The sequence below is a fragment of the Pinus tabuliformis genome, chromosome 7 (assembly GCF_031772625.1).
Source record: "Pinus tabuliformis cultivar Carrire ecotype Pingquan chromosome 7, CPIR1, whole genome shotgun sequence".
Taxonomy (NCBI): Eukaryota; Viridiplantae; Streptophyta; class Pinopsida; order Pinales; family Pinaceae; genus Pinus; species Pinus tabuliformis.
In genome coordinates, this window is record NC_142293.1 from 1,603,581,330 (window position 1) to 1,603,608,033 (window position 26,704).

Consider the following 26,704-nt stretch of genomic DNA (forward strand, 5'->3'; position numbering starts at 1 on the left):
TCTGTGACTCTGCCCAGTTTCGTGGACTTCATACAAATACAAAAAACATATTAAAAACTAAAGGTTCTTTACAGTAACATAAAAACCATATAAAGCTTCCTCCAGTACCATAATTCCAGCTTTGATCTGTTGTCCTTCGTTTGAGTGTCTCTCAGCCTCATGTTCTCTGTAGATGTGAGTATATGAGGTACTTTGAAACAGTCCTAAAATCAATTTTAACCGGTCAACTAGAGCCCTGAGAGTAACATTTTGTTTCTGATAATCCCCTTTCATCCAGTTGATGACAATAAGAGTATCCCCATAAACCTGTAATCTATCAATTCCTCTCTCATTTTCCAACTTCAACGGACATCTCAATGTCATCTACTCGCCTGAATTGTTAGTGTCTGTACCTAGACCTGCTTTGAATTTGACAAAATCACTACTGAATCCCTGTGGCACTTGCTTGTCCCCATCAATGAAACCCCAAGGATATGTTTTGTCTATCATCAGCTCCCCAACTTTCGAAGGATTTTTTTCCTTCACCTGTGAACTATGTTGAATTTTTGTAGCTATGGTCGGTCTTCATAATTTATATTTAGATTTTGAAATCTATAATGTAATCGTAAGACATGTTCTTCATGTCATTTTCATTGATTAGCCCTTGAAATATTTATTATAAGACATGTTCTTCATGTTGGATTTAAAAGAGAATTTCAAAATTTGAATTTTGAAGTTTTGGCTCCAAACTTGTCAAGTCAGCCCTCCCTCAAGTCAAGTCGTCCCCAGTGAAGAGACACACCCATTCAGCCTGGCAGAACACTATATATAGAGCATTCAACCTCCTCCACAAGGCACCATTCGACCTCACACAAGACAAGTAATATTCTGGTCATCTCAATGAAGAAGAAGAAGGACGAAGTAGGATGAGTTCATCTCTAGCATTTATCTCTCTCTTGACTTTGCACGTGTGAATTTCTAAGCAGCTGTTTCTGGGTAGCAGGGCTGAAATTCTAGGCAGATTGTTCTAGGCAGCAGGGCTGAGTTTCTGGGCATATTTTGGGAGGTTGAAATTCGGCCTAGGGAGATCAAAGAGGGCTGAAGTTGAAGAGAAGAATATTGACTTGACAGGAGGGTTGTTTGACCAGGTTCGACCATAGCTTTGTTGGCCAATTTGACCTCATAGTTGACTAGCTGCATTAGGTGTATCTCTTTTTGAGCTGAAGGATTTCTCTAAGGAAAAGGTTGTTGGGTTTTTCCCCCAAGTGGGTTTTCCCAGGGTAAATTTTGTGTTCTCTTTGTGCATTGTGATCTCTACTGTCCTTGTGCTTTTATGGTTGAATTTCTGAAGTGTAATTGCTTAATGATAAACTGGAATTGTTAAAAGAAGATCTACATCTCAGAATGGAGGCTTATGTGATTCATGATTAAAGCAAAACTCTTCCGGATAAATCACATCGTTGTTTTAGGATCGACGCGTTTCGAACCCCTACCGAGGTTCATCATCTTTCTCCTAATGATGAACCTCAGTTGGGGTTCGAAACGCGTCAATCCTAAAACAACGATGTGATTTATTTGGAAGAGTTTTGCTAAGATCTACATCATTAGAAGTAATTATTAGTATTTCAGAAATTTGTGCTTGTATCTATTGCACTTGAAAAATCAACATGGTATCATAGCTTTGGCGAAGGATAGGACATTGAGATCACTCTTGAAGAATTTTAAAACCTACATCTATAGTTTAATTGTTTATCTATGACTATGGGTTCCTCTATGAAGTTTGAGAACAAATTGGAAGGAGCTACAATTTTTAGGTCTTGGAAAACAAGGATTGACCTTATTCTTGCAAAGAATGATCTCTTGGGCATTGTGAAGGGTAAGGTTACTAAACCTTCAGATGATAATTCAAATGATGAAGGGAAAACAAAATATGAGAAAGATGATATCACAACTAGGAGTATTATTGTAGACTCTATCAAAGATCACTTGATTCCTTATGTTGCAAATCTTGAACCTTCAAAGCAGATGTATGATACCCTAGTTGGATTATACACTATCAACAACATTGGTCAAGCAACAAGTTTGAAGAATGAGATACGTGATGTTAGAATGACAAGAAATGATATTATAGCCTCATAATTAAGGAGGATTTCTCAATTAAGAAATCAACTTCCAACAATCAATGAAATCATTTATGAAAGAGAACTACTGACTACAACACTTAATGCTTTACTTGACGCATGGGACTCTTTTGCATCGGGTATATGTGCTAGAAAAGAAGCACCAAAGTTTGAAGAACAATGGGCTGCAAGTTCTCAAGAAGAATCTAGGCTCATATCAAAAGGAAAGATTCAAAGATTTGAAGAAGGTGACTCTCAAGCATATGCAACACGTTTCAAGAAGGTTGGAGGAAGAAAGAAGTTTGGATTCCAAAGAAGAAATGAAAGAAGAAGACCCGAAGGAAGAAGATCTACTCCTCAAGGAAAGAGAGATGTCAAAAGTTCATTGCTATCATTGTCACAAATTTGGTCACTATAGACACGATTGTCCTGAAAGATCAAATGATAAAAAGAGAAAGGGAAAGCAGCATGCCACCACAACAAACATTGATGAACTACCAAAGAAACCTAAAAGATTCAGGTACCAAAGATTTCTTCTATTTTTTTGCTCTTACAGGTTCTATTGTAAATAACAATGCTTTGTGGCTAGTAGATAGTGGTGCCTCAAGACACATGATGGGAGATTGTGACAACCTCACATGTCTAAGAAAAGAAGATTATTTTAAAAGGTAGAGCTTGGAGACAACAACAATTATGCAGTCAAAAGCATTGGAACATCCATTGAGTTGGAATCAGGGGACAACATTCATCTTAGCAACATACTATATGTACCAGGTTTGAAAAAGAATTTGGTTTCTATTTCATGTTTGGAAGATTGTAGTGTACTTGTGGAATTTTACACTAGGGTTTCTGTAGACAACTAGGATTTATAATAAATTTTCCTTTATTGTTCAAGAACTAATTATTTCAGCTTCTAGTAAACCATATAGAACAAAGCTGTAAATTGAATGGAATAGTAAGGATCCAAATTCAACTATTCGGTAAAATTTATTTAGTTCGAATGCAAACATAACAATTTAAAATTAATTCAAGATTCAATAGCTCACTTCTATCAACTGTCCAAACTATATTATTTGCCTCTAATTGAGAAATACCGCCAACTCTGGTCAAACTTTGGTGGACCCAATTACGCTACTCTGTTTGATGCGCGTTGGACCATAATTGCTACCGGAAGAAACGCTCAACCTGCTATAGGTGCCCGTCCGCAATGCTGTCTTAATCTCAGGGAGGGGATGCAATATACTTTTGCTTCAAAATTTCTCCACGAGACCTAGTTTTAGGTCCTGGTTTACTTCAGAACTTCGACACTTTGAGAGGCTCTGATCTTGGCTTGAGGGTCCTGATTCTTACTGATAAATTTCGCTAGATGAAATTGACAATCTATTCCCAAGTCTTTGGCCATAGAAGTTGTCCAAAGGGATTCCGTCCTACCGCAGAAAGGTATCTTCGCATAGGTTTAGTCCTCAAATACTTCGATTTGACCAGGAGTATACCACAAAAAACTCATCAAGAAGTCCTCATTGCCTCAAAAGGTTTGATCAGTCTCAAAATGATTTAACGGATTGCCCTTGTTTTAATTCTCAGAGTTTTGACGTCCAACTGGTGTGAAAAGACCCTCGCTTGGGAGTCAAACCCTTGCTTTTACTTTAGTACCCTTATCTGACTTGATTCACATAGCCTCCAGCTGTTGTAACTCGCATCATCAACCACTATAATTTCACATCAACCACTGTAATTCATAAGGCTTCAAACTTCTAGAATTTTGTGTAGAAAATCCATGAAATTTTGATCTATTGATAAGAACAATATGAAAAAAAAACACTTTCTTTTCTTACAAACACAGAATTTCTCTACTCGATTTGTAGCTGAATTAGGAACAGAAATAAAAGCACAATCACACAATTGAACAACACAATTTCTATAGGGAACCCAATTGGGAAAACCCTATGCTTGATTATTGAGAATTTATTAAAGAAAATTGAGCATTAGATCTCTTACAATACAACAATTTCAATCTGAAAACAATCTTGTTTTCCCTGCTTAATTTAAGCTTGAAACCTATGCAATAATTCTAATCTTTGCTTCCTTACCCAAGGAATTCATCCTTCTCCAATTCCAACAAGCCTTTCCTAGGCTTGTTCACCTTCTCTCACAAGCTCCACGCACAACCTTGTGCTTCCTATTGTTTGGTCTCACCAACTTGTGCTCACCAAAACAATGATTAAACTTGTGCCTTCGTTCCTTCTTTTAAAGGCAATTCGAATGGTTAAAATTAGTGAATTTCTAATTAAGGAATTGAACTGGAGCTTTTCTAGTTAACAAAAGTCAACATAACTAGTTAACTAGATCCTCCTAAAATTTAGGAGGCTAACTCCACTTAAGCTTTTAGTTCCCAATTTAACTCACACTAGAAAATCAAGAACTTGACTTCCAATTTCAACACATCAGTTAACTGCGTCATGCACTCCTAATTTTTAGGGAAACTCCTAAATTTTAGGAACTCGACTTTGACTCCTTGAATTAAGGCACAATTGAAGGAATCACTTTTCTCGCTAATTTCAACACTCCCTCTTAGCGAGGAAGGTGTTCCTGGAAGAACCTCACCCACCTAGATTTGCCCCCAACACTACCAAGTTCTCCACTGCTGCAACTGCTCCCTCTAAACTAGAAGTTCCTGCTTTCTTTTGCGGAACCTGCTTTGAAGACCTGTTCTTTCCCACCATACTCTGCGAGCTCTACTCCTCCTCATCATCATCTTGTTGGATAGCCCAACTGCCAACTAGCTTAACCTGAATCTAAGATACTGGCTAAGGCTCCATTTTGAGAGCTCTATCTTGCTCTTGCTCAACCATCACTTCTCTACTCTGTGCACTACCTGCCTTGCTGCTCAAGGCTGCACCTGTCTCTACTTGCAACTTGTAGAGATTCTTCACCCTCACACCTATTTGCTTCTTACATCCAGAAGCTAAGCGTTGGAGGTAAGCCTTACCTTTGCTAAAGATGATATCATATCCCTTGTCCTCAAGGGTGGCTATCGAAACAAGATTCTGCCTCAATCCTGGAACATAAAGAACATCTCTGAGATGAAGGGAATTACTGACTACCTTTGAAAGCTGACAGTACCAACTCCTCTAGCTACATACTGACCATCATCTCCTAGCTCAATCTGAACCTGCATGTCCTTCTCCTTCAGGTGGCTAAAACTCTTCCTGTTCCTGGTCATGTGGAAGGAAGCTCCTGAATCAATATACCACATACTACTATTTGTTGAGCTTGCCATGCAAGCTATCAATGAGAAATCCTTCTCGAACTGGGCAGAAAAGTCATCTACCTCTGTTGATGCAGCAACATGATCCTTCCCGGCCCCCTTCTTCTTACCAGGACACTTAGAAGCATAGTGTCCAAACTCATGGCAATGGAAGCACTTGATCTTACTTAGATCCTTCTTCTTGCCCTTCTCATTGGACCCAGCCTCTCCTTGACCCTTCTTGCCCTTAAGGCTTAGCCTTGCTACCCTTTCCTGCCAGGGCACAATTCTCCTCGTCCTCTGTCATAACCACTATTGATAATATCGGCGATATATTGTCGAATATCAGAAATATCGCGATATTTTCGGCGAGCCGATATATCGCCGAGAAAATATCGCGACATTTTTGGCTCCCGAAAATATCGCGCAACAATATAAAATATCGCCGGGCGTGTTTTTCCGTGGCTACAAAAATCGAAAATTGGTTTTTTTTTCTTCATTTCTGTTTCTGAGTGTTGGAGAAGAAATGGAAAGAGTTTTGTGGTGCTTGTCAAGGAGGGTTTGAAGTTCAAACGACGATTATCACCACCAATTAAGATTTTTTTGTGAATCAAAGATTGAAGAATAGTGAGACAAACTTCATTTCTTCCATTAGCAGGTACGTTCTTAAAAACCCCTATGTTAATGAGTTTTTCATAGATTTAGGGTTATGCTTGCTTGCCTCTTTGCCTACCAACATTTTGTTTCTTTGTTTTTTTCCATTTGCTATGATTTTCATGCCCATGAACCAATGCAATGGTTTTCTCCATATTTGGACAGCAAGCTTCATTTTTTTTTTTCAACTTTCTTATGCACCCTCTTATTGCCATTTTTCATTCACATTGCAAAATGCAAATAATGTAGTAATTTTTTTTGAATGAGGTTGTTATTACTTATTATTTTTTCATTTTGTGTTGGGGGGTTTAATGCCAATTTTTTGTTTTTTTGTGCCCTAGGTTTGAATTAGTTCACTACAAATGTCAAATATGCCAAAAGCCTTGGACCCATTTTGGGAGTATGGGGAGGCTGTTGGTGGGGCAAATCAGGCATATATATCATGCAACTTGTGTGGGACCAAGATGTCAGGAGGGATTACACGATTGAAATACCATCTGGCTAAACTCTCTGCATATGATGCAGATGTGATGCCTTGTATGGTTTCTAGTGCAGAGGTTATACAAAAAGCTCATGAAGCAATTGCTGAACAAGACAGAAAGAAAGCTGCTAGGGAGAGGCCAATGGTCTCAGATAGATAGCTGCTAGTTTTATTTGTTTTGCAACTTTTGCTACATATAAGTTTATAACTCATGATGATGAAATACTTTTAAAGTTTTATATATGTGATGTTGTTTTGTTTGAGTCCTTGATTGGACAATTATCACTATCAGGGATCAGCAGGATATGTGATGTTATTTTGTTTGAGTCCTTGATTGGACAATTATCAATTTATCACTATCAGGGATCAGTAGGATTTGTGATGTTATTTTGTTTGAGTCCTTGATTGGACAATTATCAGGGATCAACAGGATTTGGTATCGCCTTTGAAGTTTGATGTATCATTTCTATTTGACATCATATATACCAATGCCTTCTTCATATTTATGTGCCAATGTGTTTAGTTCATGTTGTTATTGCTTTATATGTTTAGAAATCTGAAAAAAATGAATATATTATGCATTTTTTATGCTTGCCGATATTTGCCGATATTTTGCCAATATTTTCGCCAATATTGCCGATAAAATATTTTCTGGACCCTCGCCGATATTTTCCCGATACCGATATTATCAACACTGGTCATAACTGACCTCCCTTATACGATTCCTCTTCAGATCTCTTCTTGTATGCAGCCAGTCCAAAACCTTTCCCACTTTGGGAAGTTCCCTCTCCCACTAACAACATCTTGGAACCCTTTCCACGACTTGTGAAGTCCAAGTAAGGCAAAACTCACAAGATCATGATCAGATACAACTTTGCCCACCCACCTAGTTCATCTCGTACCTAAGTGAACCTTGACAAATATGGGACTACAGGCTCATCCTTTCTCATCTTGATACTCCTCAACTTCTCCTTAAGAGCAAGCTTCCTGGTATCATTGGTACTCTGATACAATGTCAGGATTTTATCGTACATCTCATACTCTTTTTCTCATGGATGTGAGGCACTATATTATCTTTGACCCCTTCTAGAATGATCCTCTTTGCCTTGATATCATTCTTATTATGCTGGGTCGATTGCTGGGGGTCTTGAGGTGGTGCTATTGCTTGCTTGATGTACTCTCCCACCCTATTATCTTCAAGCACTATCGTGATCCTCCCTTTCCAAGCTATGAAGTTCGACGCTCCCTCTAGACAGTGCTCTGCCCCCAACCCTTGGTAAGCCATACTGCTTCCCCTGAGAGCTCTCTAAAAAACTTGCCCACTAACAGTCTTGTAGTCCTTCACAAGAACTGTACTTAGGGCCTCTAAAACTGCCTCTCTTGGCAGACCAAATGCCCTTCTCTGATCTACGCTTAGGCCTCCTTTTGACACCTACTAGAAGCCCTCCTCATTGCTCTTAAGATGCCAAACAAACTGTCCAACCTGAGCAGTATCCACTTAGCAACAAAATCAACTTGAACACATCATTCAACATACCTCTAGCTGCTCTGCTCCTTCTCGGCTTGTGCAATATTTTTTGTGGCTCTTGGCCCTGGTTAGGGCTGCCTGTAGCAACTGCTACAACCCTCCAACTAGGCTTCAACCTGCTTAGAATGCCTTGTTGTCTCCCTTCCAAGACTCCTCCCTTCCTGTGCAATTACTAGCCCTACATGCACTGCTGTTGCAACACTTTTCTGAGCACAGACCAACCCTAAACTAGGGCTCGGTCCCTCTTGTAAAAACACAGAACCTTGGATGCCTTGATCACAGAGAATAGGATCAAAACTTATGCACAAAACCAGCCCAAACTTGCTTCTCTAGCTCACGACCTGCACTCCCAATCAAACTCGGCCCCAAACCAATCACAAGAAGACACAAAACAATCCTTATCTTTGGCTAGGGCTCCTTCTGATCTGTGGCCTATTTCAGATGATGTTTTCTATGAATCGTTGCACTTGGATGTGCTATTTTATTCTGCTCCAGGCTCTGATACCATGTAGAAAATCCATGAAATTTTGATTTGCTGATAAGAACAATCTGAAAAACACTTTCTTTTCTTACAAACACAAAATTTCTCTACTCGATTTGCAGCGGAATTAGGAACAAAAATAAAAGCACAATCACACAATTGAACAACACAATTTTTACAGGGAACCCAACTGGGAAAACCCTCTGCTTGATTATTGAGAATTTATTGAAGAAAATTGAGCATTAGATCTCTTACAATACAATTGTTTCAATTTGAAAACAACCTTGTTTTCCCTGCTTAATCTAAGCTTGAAACCTATGCAAGAATTTTGATCTTTGCTTCCTTACCCAAGGAATTCGTCCTTCTCCAATTCCAACAAGCCTTTCCTAGGCTTGTTCACCTTCTCTCACAAGCTCCACGCACAACCTTGTGCTTCCTATTGTTTGGTCTCACCAACTCGTGCTCACCAAAACAATGATTAAACTTGTGCCTTCGTTCCTTCTTTTAAAGGCAATTTGAATCGTCAAAATTAGTGAATTTATAATTAAGGAATTGAACTAGAGCTTTTCTAGTTAACAAAAGTCAACAAAACTTGTTAACTAGATCCTCCTATAATTTAGGAGGCTAACTCCCCTTAAGTTTTCAGTTCCCAATTTTAACTCACACTAGAAAATCAAGAACTTGACTTCCAATTTCAATATATCAGCTAATTGCCTCATGCACTCCTAATGTTTAGGGAAACTCCTAAATTTAGGAACTTGACCATGCAAAAAAGGGAACTTGACTTTGACTCCTTGAATTAAGGCACAAATCAAGCAATCACTTTTCTCGCTAAGGGATTCCGTCCTACCACAGAAAGGTATCTTCCCATAGGTTTAGTCCTCAAATGCTTCGATTTGACCAGGAGTATACCACATAAAACTCATCAAGAAGTCCTCATAGCCTCAGAAGGTTTGATTAGTCGCGAAATGATTCCACGGATTTCCCTTGTTTTAATTCTCAGAGATATGACGTCCAACTGGTGTGAAAAGACCCTCGCTTGGGAGTCAAACCCTTGCTTTTACTTTAGAACCCTTATCTGACTTGATTCGCATAACCTCCAGCTGCTGTAACTCGCATCATCAACCACTATAATTCCACATCAACCACTATAATTCACAAGGCTTCAAACTTCTAGAATTTGAGGGATCTGTCTAGGGTTTGCGTGCTGCTCCATAGAGTGTTACGTTCTGCCCCGGTTCTAAATTCAATGAAGAGCTCAACCTATTTCCTAAATGCAAGAATGATTTTGCTGCTCCTTTAGGAATAGAAACCCTGTGTCAGAACAAGTAGACAAATTGAAATGCAAAGATTTTTACTAATTAGGGTGGAATCTTGCACCACCAAAACTGATTGGGAAGAAAGGGTCTTAAAACCCTCAAAGGTAAGCTCAAGAAAATAGATGCTTTGATCCACAACATGATGCCTCATTTGATCTCAACCCTCTTCTATATATATATATTTTTCATGGGCTTCAACAATGTGAGGAGTTGTGTGTGCAACCCTAATTTAGCCCCAGTTGACCCAATTTTTGGCCAATGTTGCCCTAATATAGGAAAAATGGGGTTTTTACCCCTTTCTAACTCATATGCCACTTCGCAAATCCTTTAGAGAACTTTGTAAGGTTCGTAAAACCATGATTTCAACTTTTCTACACCACTTTTCTTGAGTGTAGATTGTTTATAGGGCTGCAATCTCAAGAAAACGAGGTCTCCTACCTCAAAACTACATTTTGTTCGATGCTGGTTTGCGTACATCTTTTGCCAATTTTGAGCAGCCTGCATGTTTTCCTCAAGTATCCTGAGAATGTTTTGACTCCCTTGTATCCAGTCTTTAGCAATGGGTGCCTTGCTGTCTCCAAAATCTCGTCGATAAAGGATGGTGTATCATATCCATATAGCGCTCGGAAAGTCGTCGTCCTGATGGATAAATGGTGAGTGGTATTGTAGCAATCCACTTATTCATGATTTTTGTTTGCCCATATGTTTGTGGGTGATAACTAGTCCTAGGGGTTAATTCTGCCCCTACTAGCTTGAAGAGCTCCTGCGAAAACGCATCCATAAACTTCTTGTCCCGATCACTGACTTTATTTTTAGGTAGTCCTGGAGTCTGAAGATTTCTTTGAAGAATAGTTTTGCTACTTATTTGGTCGAATAGTCAGTTGAGATTGCAAAGAAGTGCGTGAATTTCGTTAGTCTGTCCACTACGATATAGATACAATCTTTGCCTTGCATTTTGGGTAGCCCTTTGATGAATTCCATTGAGATGCTCTCCCTTTTTTGTTTTGGAATTGATAGAGGTTGGAGAGGACCTACAGGATGTGTATTCTCGACCTTATTTTGTTGGCATGTCATGCGTTCCTTGATGTATTCCATTACATCGTCCTTGAGACCTCTCCATGAAAATCGTTCCCTAATATGTCGGTAGGATTTGAAGAACCCTTGGTGTCTAGCTGATGGAATGTCATGCGTAACCTTCAAAATTTTCTCCTTGAGTGTGGATTCAGGAACCAAGTATATCCTGTCTTTATAGTAAATGATATCGTTGACTATTTTGTACTTGTCATCTTGAATGAGTCTGTTGATTAGTGAACAAATGAGCCTTCCAGTCTTCTGTAATCTCTATGAGAGAACATGTGGTCAGTTACTTGGAAAGTGCATCAACCATGATATTCTTCTTTCCCTTCACATACTCAATATCAAAATTGTAAGCTTGGACCTTACTTACCCACTTCTGTTTTCGTTTGTTTAGGCCCTTTTGGTCCAAGAAGTGATGCAAGCCATTGTGATCTATCCTGACTATGAACCTGTTTACCACTAAATATTGTATAAACTTTGCCAAAGCATGCATGATAGCCAACATCTCTTTGTCGTATATGGAGTAAAGTTTCTCTGCATCTTGGAGCTTTCTACTTTTGAATGCAATGGGATTGACCTTTTGCATTAAGACAACTCGTATTCCTTCTCCTGACGCATCACATTCTGATACAAAGGGTTGTCTAAAGTCAGGGAGGTCCAAGATTGGACATGAGCTCATTACTTCTTTGAGCTTGTTGAACATCTTGTCTAATTCTTCTGTCCACCTGAATGCTCCCTTCTCTGTCAACTCTGTTAACAATGCACTTAATTAAGAGAACCCCTAGATAAATTGCCGATAATAGCTGCAAATCCCGAAAAATTCTCATAAATTAGTCAGATTCTAAGGTGTGGGTCACTCTAATATTGCCTGAATATTCTCTTGATGAACCTGTACTCCCTTTTCACTAATTATATGTCCAAATAAAGAATTTCTGTCATTCCAAACTTGCATTTTGATGCCTTGGCATAGTGTGATTGTTCTTGCATTATACTCAAATTTCATCCAGATGCCCCAAGTGATCATCCCATGTCTTATTGTATATGAGAAGGCCATCAAATATTACTATTAAGAACTTCCTCAACTGCTTGTTGAAAATATTGTTCATGCAAGACTGGAAAGTGGTGGGAGCGTTGGTTAGCCAATTGGCATGAGAAGTAACTCAAAGTGACCATAGTGGCACTAGAATGTTGTTTTTAGCACGTCTTGCTCTTGAACTCAGATTTGATGATACCTTGATTGTAGGTCAATCTTTGAAAAGTATACTGCTCCATATAGCTCATCTAGTAATTCATCGATCCTAGGAATAGGGTACCTGCTCCTGATGGTTTTCTTGTTGAGAGTTCAGTAATCAATACACATTCTCCATGTGCCATCCTTCTTTTTCACCAAAACCATTGATGAGGTGAACAGACTTGAGATGGGTTTGATGTGTCCCATTGCTAACAATTCTTGTATGGTCTTTTTCTTTGGGTGTTGATATGTTGTGGTGATTACTGGCTTGGCCCCTTCTTCCAACTCTATAGCATGTTCAAATCCTCTTTTAGGAGGCAATCTTAGGGGAATATCACCAAATACCTGACCATGCTTGTCCAACACTCATTGAATGTTTGTTCTGTACTGTGGTTTGCCACTGCTGGGAGTCCTTTTGCTCGTAATCTTACATTTTGTTGCATATGCTACATCTCCATGCCTAAATATGGTCTCCATTCTTCTGGCGGAAATGACCTATGGGCCACCATTTGCCATACCTCTCAAAACTACCTTACTGCCATTTGGTGCTTTAAATTCCATTTCCAATGCTTGGTAGTCCATAGTGTGCTTTCCCAATGAATACAACCATTGAACTCCCAATACCATATTAATATTTGCAAGATCTATTATGTAAAAGTCACTAGTGAAAGTATAATTACCAAGTGTTACACTCAAACCTAGGATCATCCATGTACAATCCAAGTTGTACCCATTTGCTACTATCACATCAAGGCCTTCGAATTCTTCTGTGGGAAACCCTCTCTTTGCTACTAATGTTGCATCAATGAAGTTGTGTATAGCTCCTCCATCAATCAAGGTTGTGATGAGTTGTCCCTTGATGACTCCCTTGACCCTGAAGGTGTAATATTTGGGTGTTCCTGATAGAGTTGCAATCTCAACTTGTGGTCAAGATTTCTTTACCTCTCGTGGCTTCTCCTCTTCTTTATCTTCCTCATGGGGTTGTTCTTTCTCTGGATTGCTAGGCTCATCTTTTGAGGTGGGTTCACCTTCTTCATCCTCATCGTCAGAGACCACTTCGATGTAGTGGATCTTTCCTTTGCCTAAATAGCGGTTTCTTGGTTCCTATGGTTCCTTGCACGTGAAACAAAGCTTCTTTCATCGTAGTTCGCTTCGGGATTCGTCACCCAAGCTGTCTGTTTTGGGCCAATCTCTTTGAAAGCGCTTCTTCTCTTTATCTTTCTGAGGGACGAGAGGTTTGGACAAAGCCTTAGATTTTGTTGTTGCATTTCCCATGTCTCGAATCTTCTTGATGGCATCTTGAAGGGTTGTGGGATTGAATGCCTTGACCTAGCCTTGTAGGGGTTCGGCTAGTGCCTCTGTAAAAAGAAAGCATGACTAATCATTCTTCCGATATGTCTGTCACCATTATTGCAATTTGTTCAAATTCTGGAATAAGTTCTTCGTGCGATCCAATTTGTTTGAGTCGTTCCAATTCTTTGAAGTGTATGTCCGGTTCTTCCGACAAATCTATCTATCAATCTCTGCGTAAAGTTTACATAAGACGTCATGTTTGCATGCCCCAAAGTGACCAGTCCATGATACCACCAATCATGTGCGTCTCCTTCTAGGTGTAGTGCTACGAATTGGATGGCGTCCACTTCCAACATAGGTTAAGTCCAAAATAGGTGTCCAATTTTTGCACCCAAGCTCTTGTTGAACATTTAGATGATCCATCAAATGAGGGAAGAGAAAGTTTACTTATTTGTGCATTAGATTCGAATTTCGTTTTTCCCTAGGTCTATTTTGGAATTTGATATTGCTATACTCCCGAAAACTTAAGTTTGCTTGAGTGTTCTCTTCCAATGTTGCATACTCCCGAAAATAGTCATCAAAGAATCCATTTATCTCTGCTACTTCTAGGGTTGTTATTGCCTGATTATTTATAAACAGAGGAAGTAAAAGTCTAGGATTTCTATTGTTGGTTGCCCTGACATTAGTGTGTACTAGAGGGTCTGGATTATGGTTACCACTACCTTCAGTGGTGCTCCTGTTGTTGCCAACAATGTTTTGGTTACTTAGGAGTTGAGCCATTAGTTGATTGAATTGTTGTTGTCCTTGAGATAATACTCGAGCTATCTCTTGCTGCCCTTGAATCAATTGTTGTCCTTGCAGTAATATGCCTGTCATTTGTTGTTGCCCTTGGACTATTGCATTTAACAAGATGCCAAGATCTTGTTCTCCTTGCCCTGCACCTTCCCCCATGTTTGAACATTGTGTGTTCCTTTTCTTGCTTACTGTGATGTTGCTGGTGTCTGCAGGAAGCATACAAGGCTCATGAACTCACAAGCTCGCAAGATGCTTGTGTTCTGATACACTATAGTGTACTTGTGGAATTTTTCCCTAGGGTTTTTGTAGACAACTAGGATTTATAATAAATTTTCCTTTACTGTGCCATAACTAATTATTCCAGCTTCCAATATACCATATAGAACAAAGCTATAAATTGAATGCAACAATAAGGATCCAAATTCAATTGTTTGGTAAAATTCAATCAACTCCAATGCAAATATAACAACTGAAAATTAATTCAAGATTCAACAACTAACTTCTATCAACTGTCCAAACTATATTATTTGCCTCTAATCGAGAGAGACCGCCAACTCTGGTCAAACTTCAGTGGACCTAATTACTCTACTTTGTTTGATGAGTGTCAGACCATAATTGCTATCAGAAGAAACCCTCGATCTGCTACAGATAGCCATCTGCAATGCTATATTAATCTCAGGGAGGGGATGCGATATACTTTTGCTTCAGAATTTCTCCACGAGAGCTAGCTTCAAGTCCCGGTTTACATCAGAACTTTGTCATTGAGAGGGTTTGATCTTGGCTTGAGGGTCCTCGTTCTTACTGATAAATTTCGCTGGATGAAGTTGACATAGATCTATTCCCAAGTCTTTGGCTGCATAAATTGTCCAAAGGGATTTCTTCCTACTATTAAAAGGTATCTTCGCATAGATTTGTCCTCGCTGCCTTAGAAGGTTTGACCAACCACATAATGATTTCACAAATTGCCCTTATTTTAATTCTTAGAGATATGACGTCCAACTGGTGTGAAAAAACCCTCGCTTGGGAGTCAAACCCTTGCTTTTACTTCAAAATCCTTATCTAACTTGATTCACATAGCCTCTAGTCGCTATATCTCGCATCATCAACCATTGTAATTCACTAGGCTTTAAACTTCCAAAATTTCAAAGATCTGTCTAGGGTTTGTGGCCTGCTCCACAGAGTGTTATGTTTTTCCCAAGTTCTAATTTCAGATAAAAACTCGACTTATTTCCTAGATGCAAGAATGACTTCGCTGCTTCTTTAGGAAGAGAAACCCTGTGCCATAACAAGTAGACACATAGAAATGCAAAGAGTTTTACCAATTAGGGTGGAATCTTGCATTGCCGAAACTGATCGGGAAGAAAGGGTCTTAAAACCCTCAGAGGTAAGCTCAAGAAAATAGATGAATTGATCCACAAGATGATGCCTCATTTGATCTCAACCCTCTTTTATTTATAGATTTTTCATGGGCTCAAACAATGTGAGAAGTTGTGTTTGTAACCCTTAATTTAGCCCCAGTCGACCCAAAATTTGTCCAATTTTGCCCCAACATAGGAAAATTTGGGTTTTTACCCCTTTAACAAGACTATAGCCTATGGGGTTGGATAGGCTATTATGTCTTCCATAAACCCTCAATTTGGAGAGGACATTATAAAGATAAAGGAGATAGAGTAACATTTGTTGATGGTAAAGTACTTGTGTGGCCAAAGGGCTCTAGTAGAGACTCTACTAAAGTAATTGGAGTTCGTGAAGGAAGGTTATATAGACTCTTGAAACAACTTGCTCAGGAATTAGTAGACAATGATTTCAATCCATGTTAACTTTGGCATAGAAGATATGCACACCTTCACTATAGAGCTTTGCCTGCTTTAAAACATATGGTTTCAGGTGTTTCAAATTTGCAGGTAGAACATGAAGAAGTTTGTAAAGGATGTGTGCTTGGGAAGAATGTCAAGAAGCCCTTTCCAAATAACGAAAGTAGGTCCAAGAAAATCTTGGATCTAGTTCATTATGATGTGTGTGGTCCAATGCTAGTGAAATCTCTTAGAGGCTCTTTGTACTATGTAACCTTTATTGTTGACTTCTTGCAAGACATGGATTTAATTCACGAAGACAAAGGACGAAGTCTTCAATAAGTTTAAGGAATTTAAGGTTGAAGTGGAAAACTTGAAGGGAAATAAAATCAAGATCCTTAGATCTGATAATGGCGGAGATATACTTCCAAGGAGCTCGTTGCTTTTTGTAAAGAAGGCTGAGATTAAGAGGGAGTTGACAGTCCCTTACAATCCATAACAAAATGGAGTTGTTGAAAGAAAGAACAAAACCATCGAAGAATCTGTCAAGGAAATGATGCATGATTAAGACTTGCTTATGTTTCTATGGAGGGAAGCATCTATGACAATTGTCTACATTCAAAATAGAAGTCCTCATCAAATTTTGGAAGACAAGACTCTTGAAGAAGCATTCACTGTACATAAACCACAGGTTGGACATTTGAGAATATTTGGTTGTCTAGTCTATATCCCTGTACCCAAAGATAAAAGAACAAATCTAGAGCCTTTAGGAAAGAAAGGAATATTCATTGGATATAATGAGTCATCAAAGGCCTATAGAGTCTATGTTCCAGGACTAAAACAAGTTGAAGTCAATGTTGATTTTTCAATTACAATAGTGCAAGCACAATATTTCTGAAAACTGATAATTACTTCTGATGATACTGATATTCTCTTAATTTTTCCAATATATCATTAAGCAATTATACTTCAGAAATTCAGCCATACAAGAATAATAGAACAATAGAAATCACAATGCACAAAGAGAGCACAAGATTTACGCTAGGAAAATGCACTAAGGGGAAAAACCCAATGACCTTTTCAATAGAGAAATTCTTCTGTTCAACAAGAGACACACCTAGACCTTCTAGTCATCAACTAGGTCAAACAAACCTTCGACAAATCTATGGTCAAACCTGGTCAAACTCCAAGTCAAGCATTCCAATTTGATCCAACAATTCGCTCTTCTAATTAGCCCCATAATTTTGGCCATCATGCAGTTGCCAGAATCCCAAAATTTCGGCCCCCTGCAATTGCCCATAAATTTCGGCCCCTACAATAGAAATTGCTTAGAAAGTATCTGAATTGGAGAGAAAGAGAGTCCTTCCACGCGTGCGAGCTAGAGAAGAGAGAAAGAGATGAATTTTGTCCTTCCTTTCATCCACCTTGTCCTTCTTGTCCTTTGCTAGGATGCCTGGAAACTGTCTTGTCTGAGAGAGTGCGAATTGATGCCTTGAGGAGGAGATCAAACTGCCTTTAACTGGCTGGGTCAAATGGGTGCGACTCTGCCTTGGCCGACTTGACTTGGAGGGAGGCCGACTTGACAAACTAGGAGCCAAAAATTTCAATTTTAAAATTTCATTTTTTTTTTTAAGTCCAAATGGGACTTGACTCAAAATATATTTATCTTTTGGCTCTAGCATCTAAAATATGCTTTAAAATAATCAATAGAAAATACATCAAGGGCCAAATATACATTATGAAGACCGACCATAGTTACAAAAATCAACACTCCCTTAACTAGGTTGGTATTCATAATGACTGTCATAGGTGTACTCATTGTGGACAAATTTCTCCGATAAAAGGTGATATCAATGCATCATCATAACCAGGATCATCATCTAATCATCAACGTCCGCTAGTTGCCATATCCTAGTCGGTACCTGACTCATGATGTATCATCAACATCTACTAGTCACCATAATCTGGTCTCACTCACACATGGTATACAAACTAGTCGGGTTCACCATCATCCAGGTTAGTCTCTTTGACTCGCTGTGAAACCCTCAGGACACACTCTCTCAGAGTAATTCAATCCTCAAATCCAAAGGCCTCTCACTAGGCCAAGATGTTGAGATACTAACTCAACCATCTTGGAGAGCACTATTAGGCACTCACTCGACCCTCTTGGGGAGCACTATGGGCCAAGATGATGAAAGACCTCACTCAACCCTAATTGGGGAGTAATTTGTGTCTAGACCTCACTCAACCTTATCTGGGGAGTAATTTGGGTCTTGATGCTGAGAGACCACACTCCCCTACATGGGGAGTAATCTGGGTCTCTTTACTAAGAGGCACTCACTCAACCCTATCTGGGGAGCTCTATGGGCCTCTCAGACCATTCTCCCCATAGGGAGAATGTCCATCCATACAACTGTCACATCAGCACGAGACGGGTAATCTCCACAAGCCCAGCTTGTCTTTGAAGTATACAAACTTCTCTTTGGATAAAGGCTTTGTCAAAATATCAACTGCTTGCTCATCATTGGAGATGTACTCGAGCCTTATAGCTCTTATCTGCACCATGTCACGGATGTAGTGGTACTTGATCTCAATATATGCTTCTACTTGTCATGGAACACGAGATTCTCTGAAAGCTTTACACAATTTTGATTGTCACAGTATATCATGGTCGGTTCCAGTTCTTGGTCGAACAATCCTGCAAACAACTTTTGAAGCCACACTGTTTTGGTACACGCTTCATTGGCTACAATATACTCTACTTATGCAGTGTTGAGTGCGATGGATCTTTGCTTCCTGGTCATCCAAGATATCATAGTGAAGCCGAAACTGAAACATATTCCTGAAGTACTCTTCCTGTCATTTGCACTCCTTGCCTAATCAAAATCCATATATCCCTGAAGCTGTACATCACTGTTTGCGACATATATCAAACCATAGTTCACAGTACCATATAGATATCTCAAAATGTGCTTTGTTGCAATCCAATGCTCATGTCTAGATTCTACCTGGAACTGGCTCAACATGTTCATTGCAAAACAAATGTCTGGCCTGGTGTTAACTAAATACATCAACGAGCCAATCAACCGCCGGTACATTGATGGATATACCAAGCCCGACTCAGTGCCTCTCAACTTCTTCAAGTTAGTTACCATGGGAGTTCTGATGGATTTACAGTTTATCATACCAAATCTCTGAAGTATCTTAATAACATATTCTCCTTGACCAAGGAAGACTTTGCCAGGATTATGCCATACTTCTAGTCCCAGATAATAATGCCTTAAGCCAAGATCCTTCTTATCAAACATAGAAGCCAACTGCTTCTTACATTGAATGATGAGAGACTAAACCCCTGTTAGAAACAAATTGTCAACATATAGCAATAAAATCGTAGGTGCATTCTTTACAACCTTGAAGTAGAGGTTTGGATAAGCATTGCCCTTGGAAAACCCAAGTCTCGTCAAGTAGCTATCATTTCGAGCATACCAAGCTCTTGGAGCTTGCGTAAGTCCATACAAGGCTTTCTTCAACCTGCAAACGTGAGATTCCTTCCCATGCACCTCAAAACCTTGAGGCTGCTCTATGTACATCTCTTCTTTAGTTACATCATTGAGAAAAGCAGTCTTTACATCCATCTGATGTAAATTCAATCCCAACGAAGCAGCAAGAGAGAACAGATCTAATGGAGGTGTACCTGGCAATTGGAGCAAAGGTCTTATCACAGTCTTCTCCCTCTTTCTGGGAGAACCCTCTAGCCATAAATTATGCCTTGTCTTTGTCAATACTTCCATCTGTAGCATGCTTGATCTTGTATATCCACTTGGAAGTCACCATTGACTTCCCTTCAGGTCTCGACACATTCTCCTAGACATCATTCTTCATGATGGATTGATATCTTCATCCATGGCCTCCTTCCACACTTGTTGGGTAGCTGTTTCTTCATAAGTGGAAGGTTCTGCGTCAATAGGGTTAGTCATAAGAGCTGCATAACTAGAAAACCTTTTGGGTCTCTTAATTTCTCTCAATGTGCCATCTGGAGCTGCATGTCGCGCTTCTTCCAAGGTAGATCTAAGCCATGCTGGTCTCTTTTTGATTTCAGGAACAACAACTGGTTCTACTGGTGCACAAGGTCCTTCTGGGCCTTTAGGACATTTTGTAGAACTTGAACATTCTACATTAGAAGCCTCATGCTTTACTTCATCGAAGGAGTCCATGGAAACTTCCTTAGACTTCCAATATGCAACCTTGTCATCAAAGGTGACATCTCGGCTGACCTCAATCCATCGCTGCTCTGGAATGTAGATTTTGTAGGCCTTTGATGATTCGTTGTAACCAACAAATATTCCTTTCTTTCTTGAAGGTTCTAGCTTATTCCTTTTATCCTTAGGAACATGAATGTAAACAGGGCAACCAAAGATTCTCATATGCCCAACTTCTAGCTTTCATCTAGTGAACGCTACTTTAGGAGTCATATCTTGCAGAATTGAATGAAAACTTATATTCTGAATGTATATCGTTGTTAAGGATGCTTCTCCCAATAAGAACACGGGAAATTCTTGATCATGCATCATAGCCCTGACAAATTCTTCAATGGACTTGTTGTACTCAATTTGTCAAAGTTCCAAGGAAGCGGAAGTGCCAAATTTTTCAACAAGATCGGGTCATCTATCAATAGTCTACATGTCATTGTAAACCCATTCTGCAAAGTTATATAATGTAAATGATACTAGTAAGACCTTGAATATATGTAACAACTTAGGTAAGCTTATTATTTTGGCGAAAGGTTTCATCCTAGGAGGTTTTTGGTCTCACTGACTCGTGTGTTTTTAATTCTAAACACAGATGGTTGGCAGAGTTTTTCCCTCCAGCCTCACCCCAAAGCTAGGGTGCAATTCTTCGTCAAAGTCTTAGGTGAGTCCTAATGTTTTAGTCGAGTCCTATGTAAAGTGATTTGAGAATAATTTAAGCTAATTAGCTAAATTATTTTAGTACAAATTACTTGGTCTACTAGCTCATATTGTGTCGTAGATGTGGTATGTGTCTTGAGGGTCTAACCAAATGTGTATTCCCCCTTTGTAAATGTAAAAATTTTTTGTATTAGAGGGTGGAAAAATATTAAATCCTCTCATGTGTAAATTGATCAATTTTTTCTGGCAAAATAAAATTAAATCCTAAGCTAGAAAATTAATTAATTAGAGTCAAATTAAGTTGTCTTAGGGAAATTAATTATCCAAGTGGAAAAATTCGTGGGTCTTAAAGGAATCAATTTTTAAAGGTCCTTCACCAAGGGAATATTGTATATTTCATGAAAATTTGGATCCTTGGACTTTGATGGTTAAGTCAAAGTCAAATTTTTGAAGAAATTAACTTAAAATAATTAATTTTGAACTAATAAAAATGGAATTAAATGATAAATTCGAAAATTTCTTAAAAATAAAAAATCAAGGGCCAAGATTAAAATATGATCAAACATTTTTCAACGACCAAGATTATTTTGACAAGGATCAAAGAAACAAGCCGTTATTTTTCCACTTGGAGGATTGATCTATAAATTAGAGAGCCATTTGAGTCTCTAGCAGGATGACCTTTGGCTAGAAAATCGTTGCTGAAGCACCTTTGTAACGCTATTGTCCCGTTGGGAACTTTTTTTTTTATTATAATAAAGACTTTGGGGTGAAATTAAAGGTGTTCATGCTTGTTGATTTGTGGTATGTACTGACTACATGCATCTGTTGTAGAAATTTCTCATTTCCCACCCCGGTTTTCAGTTTCACCTTATTTCTCCCATGTAGTTAAATGCCCTTTCCCATAACCATACATTTAACAAGCTAAAAAAATAAATATTGCTGAAAACACAAATTCTGGAAATTTTACAGAATGCTGGAAATTGCAGAAATAAAAATCAGCAGTAATAAACAACCATTAAAACACATTTAAACACTGAGAATTTTGGTCAACTTGACCCTGGAAAAACCCCCTACAACTCTTGGGGAAAACCAGTTTGAGAGCTCTTCTTTATTTCTGAAAATTGCCTTTTACAGTGAGAAATATTCAGCAAAAAATCAGCAAACAAATTTATAACTTATCTCTTTTCCCATGCCTCACAACAAACTGGAAATTACAGCAAACAGGACAGCAATAAATGCTGTACGGCCTTCTCGATTTTCGTGCCCACTTTCAGCATTAAATGCTACTGTAAGGCCCTCGTTTTGCGTGCAAAAAACCAGCAAACTGCTCCTCGATTTTTGTGCAAACCACTCCTCGAAAATCGTGCCAAAATCTGCCTTTCACTGTGTGCTGAATCAGCGGTACAAATATGCTCAACTGCTGCCTTGGAATGTGTGCCAAGCTACTGTCTCCTTCTCCTCCCTGCTCAGAAATCTCTCTTGCTCTCTTGCTCTCCTTCTCCCGATCTGCTCATGAAAGAATGAATGACCTTTTCCTCTTTTAATCTAACTCCAAGTGAATTTTGGGTGATCCCTAAATCCAATCGCTGAAATAGATTAAGATCTAAGGCTGAGATTAAATGCTCATTTAAATCTCAACTTTTATTTTTTAATTCACCCCACTTTAATAAAAACCCACTTAGTCATTTATTTCCAAAGTCACTTTTTCTTTCTAATTTTTCATTGACTTTATAAAAGTCACTTTAAAATTAGACTTGGTAACTTTATCACTTAAAGTCACTTTTAAATTAGATTTAACTTTATAAAAATTATAAAATTACTTTAGGAGAAAAATTAAATTCTTTTGGACACTTTTCCCTAGGCCAAAGATCAAAGCCTAAGGGAACCACCTGTCCTCCGGTATCAAATTTCAACACTCCCACTTACCGAGGAAGGTGTTCCTTACCACACCCATCTTGTCTCTAAAGTAGACATGCTTGCCCCGTGGTAAGGCTTTGGTAAGAATATCTGCAACTTGCTCATCAGTGGAAATATACTCAAGCTTCACAACTCCCTTCTGAACATAGTCTTTGATGAAATGATATGTGATCCCGATATGCTTTGACCTGTCATGAAATACTGGATTCTCCGTGAGTTTAATGCAACTCTGATTATCACAGTAAATCACTGAAGGTTTCAACGGCTGACCAAATAAGCCAAACAACATCTTGCGAAGCCAAATAGCCTCACAACTAGCTAGACTGGCTGCCATATACTCTGCTTCCGCTGAACTCACTGCTATTGACTGCTGCTTCCGGCTGGACCATGACACTATTGCTGAACCCAACCCAAAACAGCACCCTGAAGTGCTCTTCCTATCAGAAGCACAACCTGCCCAATCAGAATCAGTGTATCCTGCCAATCTCACTCCATCTCCTTGCCTATAGTCCAGACCATAATCCACTGTCCCCTGCAAGTACCGCAAAATGTGTTTTGCAGCCACCCAGTGAACCTTCCTAGGCTCACACATAAACGGACTCATCGTGTTGACTGCAAAACAGATATCTGGTCTAGTGTTGACCAAATACATCAAGGAACCAATCAGCTGCCTGTACAATGTGGGATCCACCAACTCGGAATCCGAAGCATGAAGCTTCTTCCAGTTGGTGATCATCGGTGTCGACATGGGTCTACAATCCTCCATGTGGAATCTGCTAAGGATGTCCACAATATACTTCCCTGCCCCAGGAAGAAATGCCCCTCCTTCTGCCACACCTCCAAGCCCAAAAAGTAATGCATCAAGCCGATGTCCTTCATCTCAAACTTCGTCGCAAGATCTCTCTTGCAGTGCTCTATGAGTCTCTCTGCACCTGTAATGACCAAGTCATCCACATACAGCACCAGAATGAGAGGCTCCTCACCAATCACAATAAAGTAAAGGTTCGGATCTGCCTCACTCTTTGTGAAACCCATCCCCTGCAAATATGTATCTATCCTGGAGTACCAAGCTCTGGGAGCTTGCTTCAAGCCATAAAGGGCCTTCTTCAGTCTGCACACATGGGACTCCTTCCCATGCACCTCAAAGCCCTGTGGATGCTCAATGTACACCTCCTCCTGTATGAAGCCATTGAGAAATGCGGTCTTCACATCCATCTGGTGGATCTTCCAACCCATCTCTGCTGCTATCGATATAATGGAGCGGATCGAAGTATATCGAGCCACGAGAGCGAACGTCTCCTCATAATCAACTCCCTCTACCTAGGAGAACCCTCTAGCCACAAACCTTGTTTTGAATTTCTCAATGCTGCCATCTGCAACATGCTTTACCTTGTAAAGCCATCTGGAAGTAACCACGGATTTGCCCTCAGGCCTCGACACCACCTCCCAAACATCATTCTTCGTGATAGAAGACTCCTCCTGCATGGCCTCTCTCCAGACCTGCTGGCTAGCTACCTCCTCATAGCTAGAAGGCTCAGAGTCAAGGATGCTGGTAACCATCGCCATATAGCTACAAAACCTCTCAGGTGGTCTACTCTCTCTGATCGGCCTCTTCGGCTTAGCAACAGATGTGGCATCTCTCAAGGTGTCCTGAAGCCACTTGGGCTTCCTCTTCCCTGAGCGCACTTCTCCCACTGGAGAATGAAACTCCTCCTCCTCATCATCATCAGGAGCCTGAACTCCTGACTGTCTGTCTGCTGTCCTTCTGCCTGCACCTGAACTTGTAGAAGCTGAGGTACCGTGTGAACTGTCCATCAGTGGACTCCCTAGTGAACTGCTCTGCATGCTGCCTGGAGCACCACCCCTCTGGCTCAGTGAGCCACTACTCACTGACGGACCTGACATCCTCATAGATGTACCTCCTGATCCTCCTGATCCCTGCCCACTGGATCCCTGCGACTGACTCAACTGCTGCTGAGGGTCTGGCTGATCTAGATACTCTAACTCCCGTGACCTCCTGAAGGCCCTGTCCTCCTCGAACTTCACATCCCGTCTGACAACAACTCTCTTCTATGCAGGAATGTAAATTCGAAAGGCCTTTGAGGTCTCACTGTATCCCACAAAGATACCCTTCTTTGCGGTGGGCTCTAGTTTGGTCCGCTTATCCTTGGGTATATAGGAGTATGTAATGCATCCAAAGATATGAAGATGACCAATATCAGGCTTCTTCCCAGAGAAAGCCTCCTCCGGAGTCATGTGCCCCAAGGCACGATGTAGACTCCTGTTCTGCAAGTAAACAGCTGTGTTGCAGGCCTCTGCCCACAAGAACAATGGCAACCCCTGATCATGTAACATGGCTTTGGCAACCCCTATGATGGATCTGTTCTTCCTCTCTGCAACCCCGTTCTGCTGGGGGTCGTAAGGAACAGTGAACTCCCTCCTAATGCCTGCCTCCGCACAATAGTCAACAAACTCTCCAAGGGTGTACTCTCCTCCATTGTCCGACCTCAGGGACTTGATCTTTCGACTTGTCTGTGTTTCCACAAGAGCTCTGAACTCCTGAAACCGCTTGAAGACCTCACTCTTGGTCTTCAAGAAATAAATCCAGGTCCTCCTGGAGTGATCATCAATGAATAAAACATAGTACTTATATCCACTCAAGGAAACATGAGACATCCGACCGCTCACATTAGAATGAATCAAATCAAGTATCCCAGTCGCTCTGCTGTCACTGCTGGGAAAAGGGCATTTGGCAAACTTGCCCATCGCACAACCTCTGCAAGTATCAAAGTGATCAGTACTGAAATCTGGCACACCTGTAGTGATCTCTCGCAATGTCCTCAAGGCTCCATGATACATATGTCCCATCCTGCGGTGCCAAATCTCACACAGCTCAGAACTGCTAGCTCTGCTGTCGGTACTACTGCTCAATGCCAAAAGGGGCTGGAATGCAAACTTGTACACCTTTGCATGGCGTACACCTATCACTCTAGGTGAATCAGCTGGAGTGCCCCTGGGATACATCAACACCTGTCCTCCCCTGAACAGTACCTCATATTCTCTGTCCTCCAAAGTTGAGACGGATATGAGGTTTTTCCTCATCCCTGGCACATAAAGAACATCTGACACTTTCAAGGGAGGTTTGGACTCCCTCTGAAATGTCAGTGTCCCCACCCCGACTGCTCTAACAACTCTGTCATCACCAAGTACTACCTCTATATCAGTGCCACTCTCTGAAAGCTCTGAGAAGTACTCACGGACAACTGTCATGTGACGTGAAGCCCCACTGTCCACATACCAGATACCTGAAGATGCTCCGCTAATCGAGGGAAAAGCATGTTTCCTCTGAACCTGTGTGGCAGGTGATCCTGCACTAGAGGACTCACACGTAGTGAACGCAAACTCCCGGTCAAAACAACCTGCAAAGTCCTCAATTTCTGCTGAAGCTGCCACGTCCTGGTTCTTCCCCTTCTTCTTCTTCTTCTCTGGACACACAACTGCATAGTGTCCCATCTTTTGACAATTCCAACACTTCACCTTGGAATAGTCCTTCTGTGTGTTCCCCTGTTTACCTTTACCTTTGCCTTGGCCCCCACCACTGCTTGTGGAAGCCTGCTTTTTCCCTTTGCCTTTCTTGCCTCCTGCCACCAGTGCTACATCCTCATCCTGCTCAACTGGCTTGGCTGCCCCAAGCTGACCTTTCCTGATCTCTGTCTGAATGCAATCATCCCAAAACCTCTCCCATGTGGGAAGAGTCTCACATGCACAAACCCCATCAGCAAAGTTCAACCATGAACGGGGGAGGCCATTCACTGCAATCCGCACCAACTCAGTGGGTGGAATGGCCTCTCCAATCGCTGCCAACTCATCTCTCACATTAGT

General features: G+C 40.3%; 1 protein-coding gene across 3 annotated transcripts in view; it reads left to right on the top strand.

Annotated features, from left to right (window-relative positions):
- LOC149254278 (uncharacterized) overlaps window positions 1–26,704 on the top strand; it is a 129,140-nt gene that overhangs the window by 4,163 nt on the left and 98,273 nt on the right. The gene's annotated exons all lie outside the window — the stretch shown is intronic.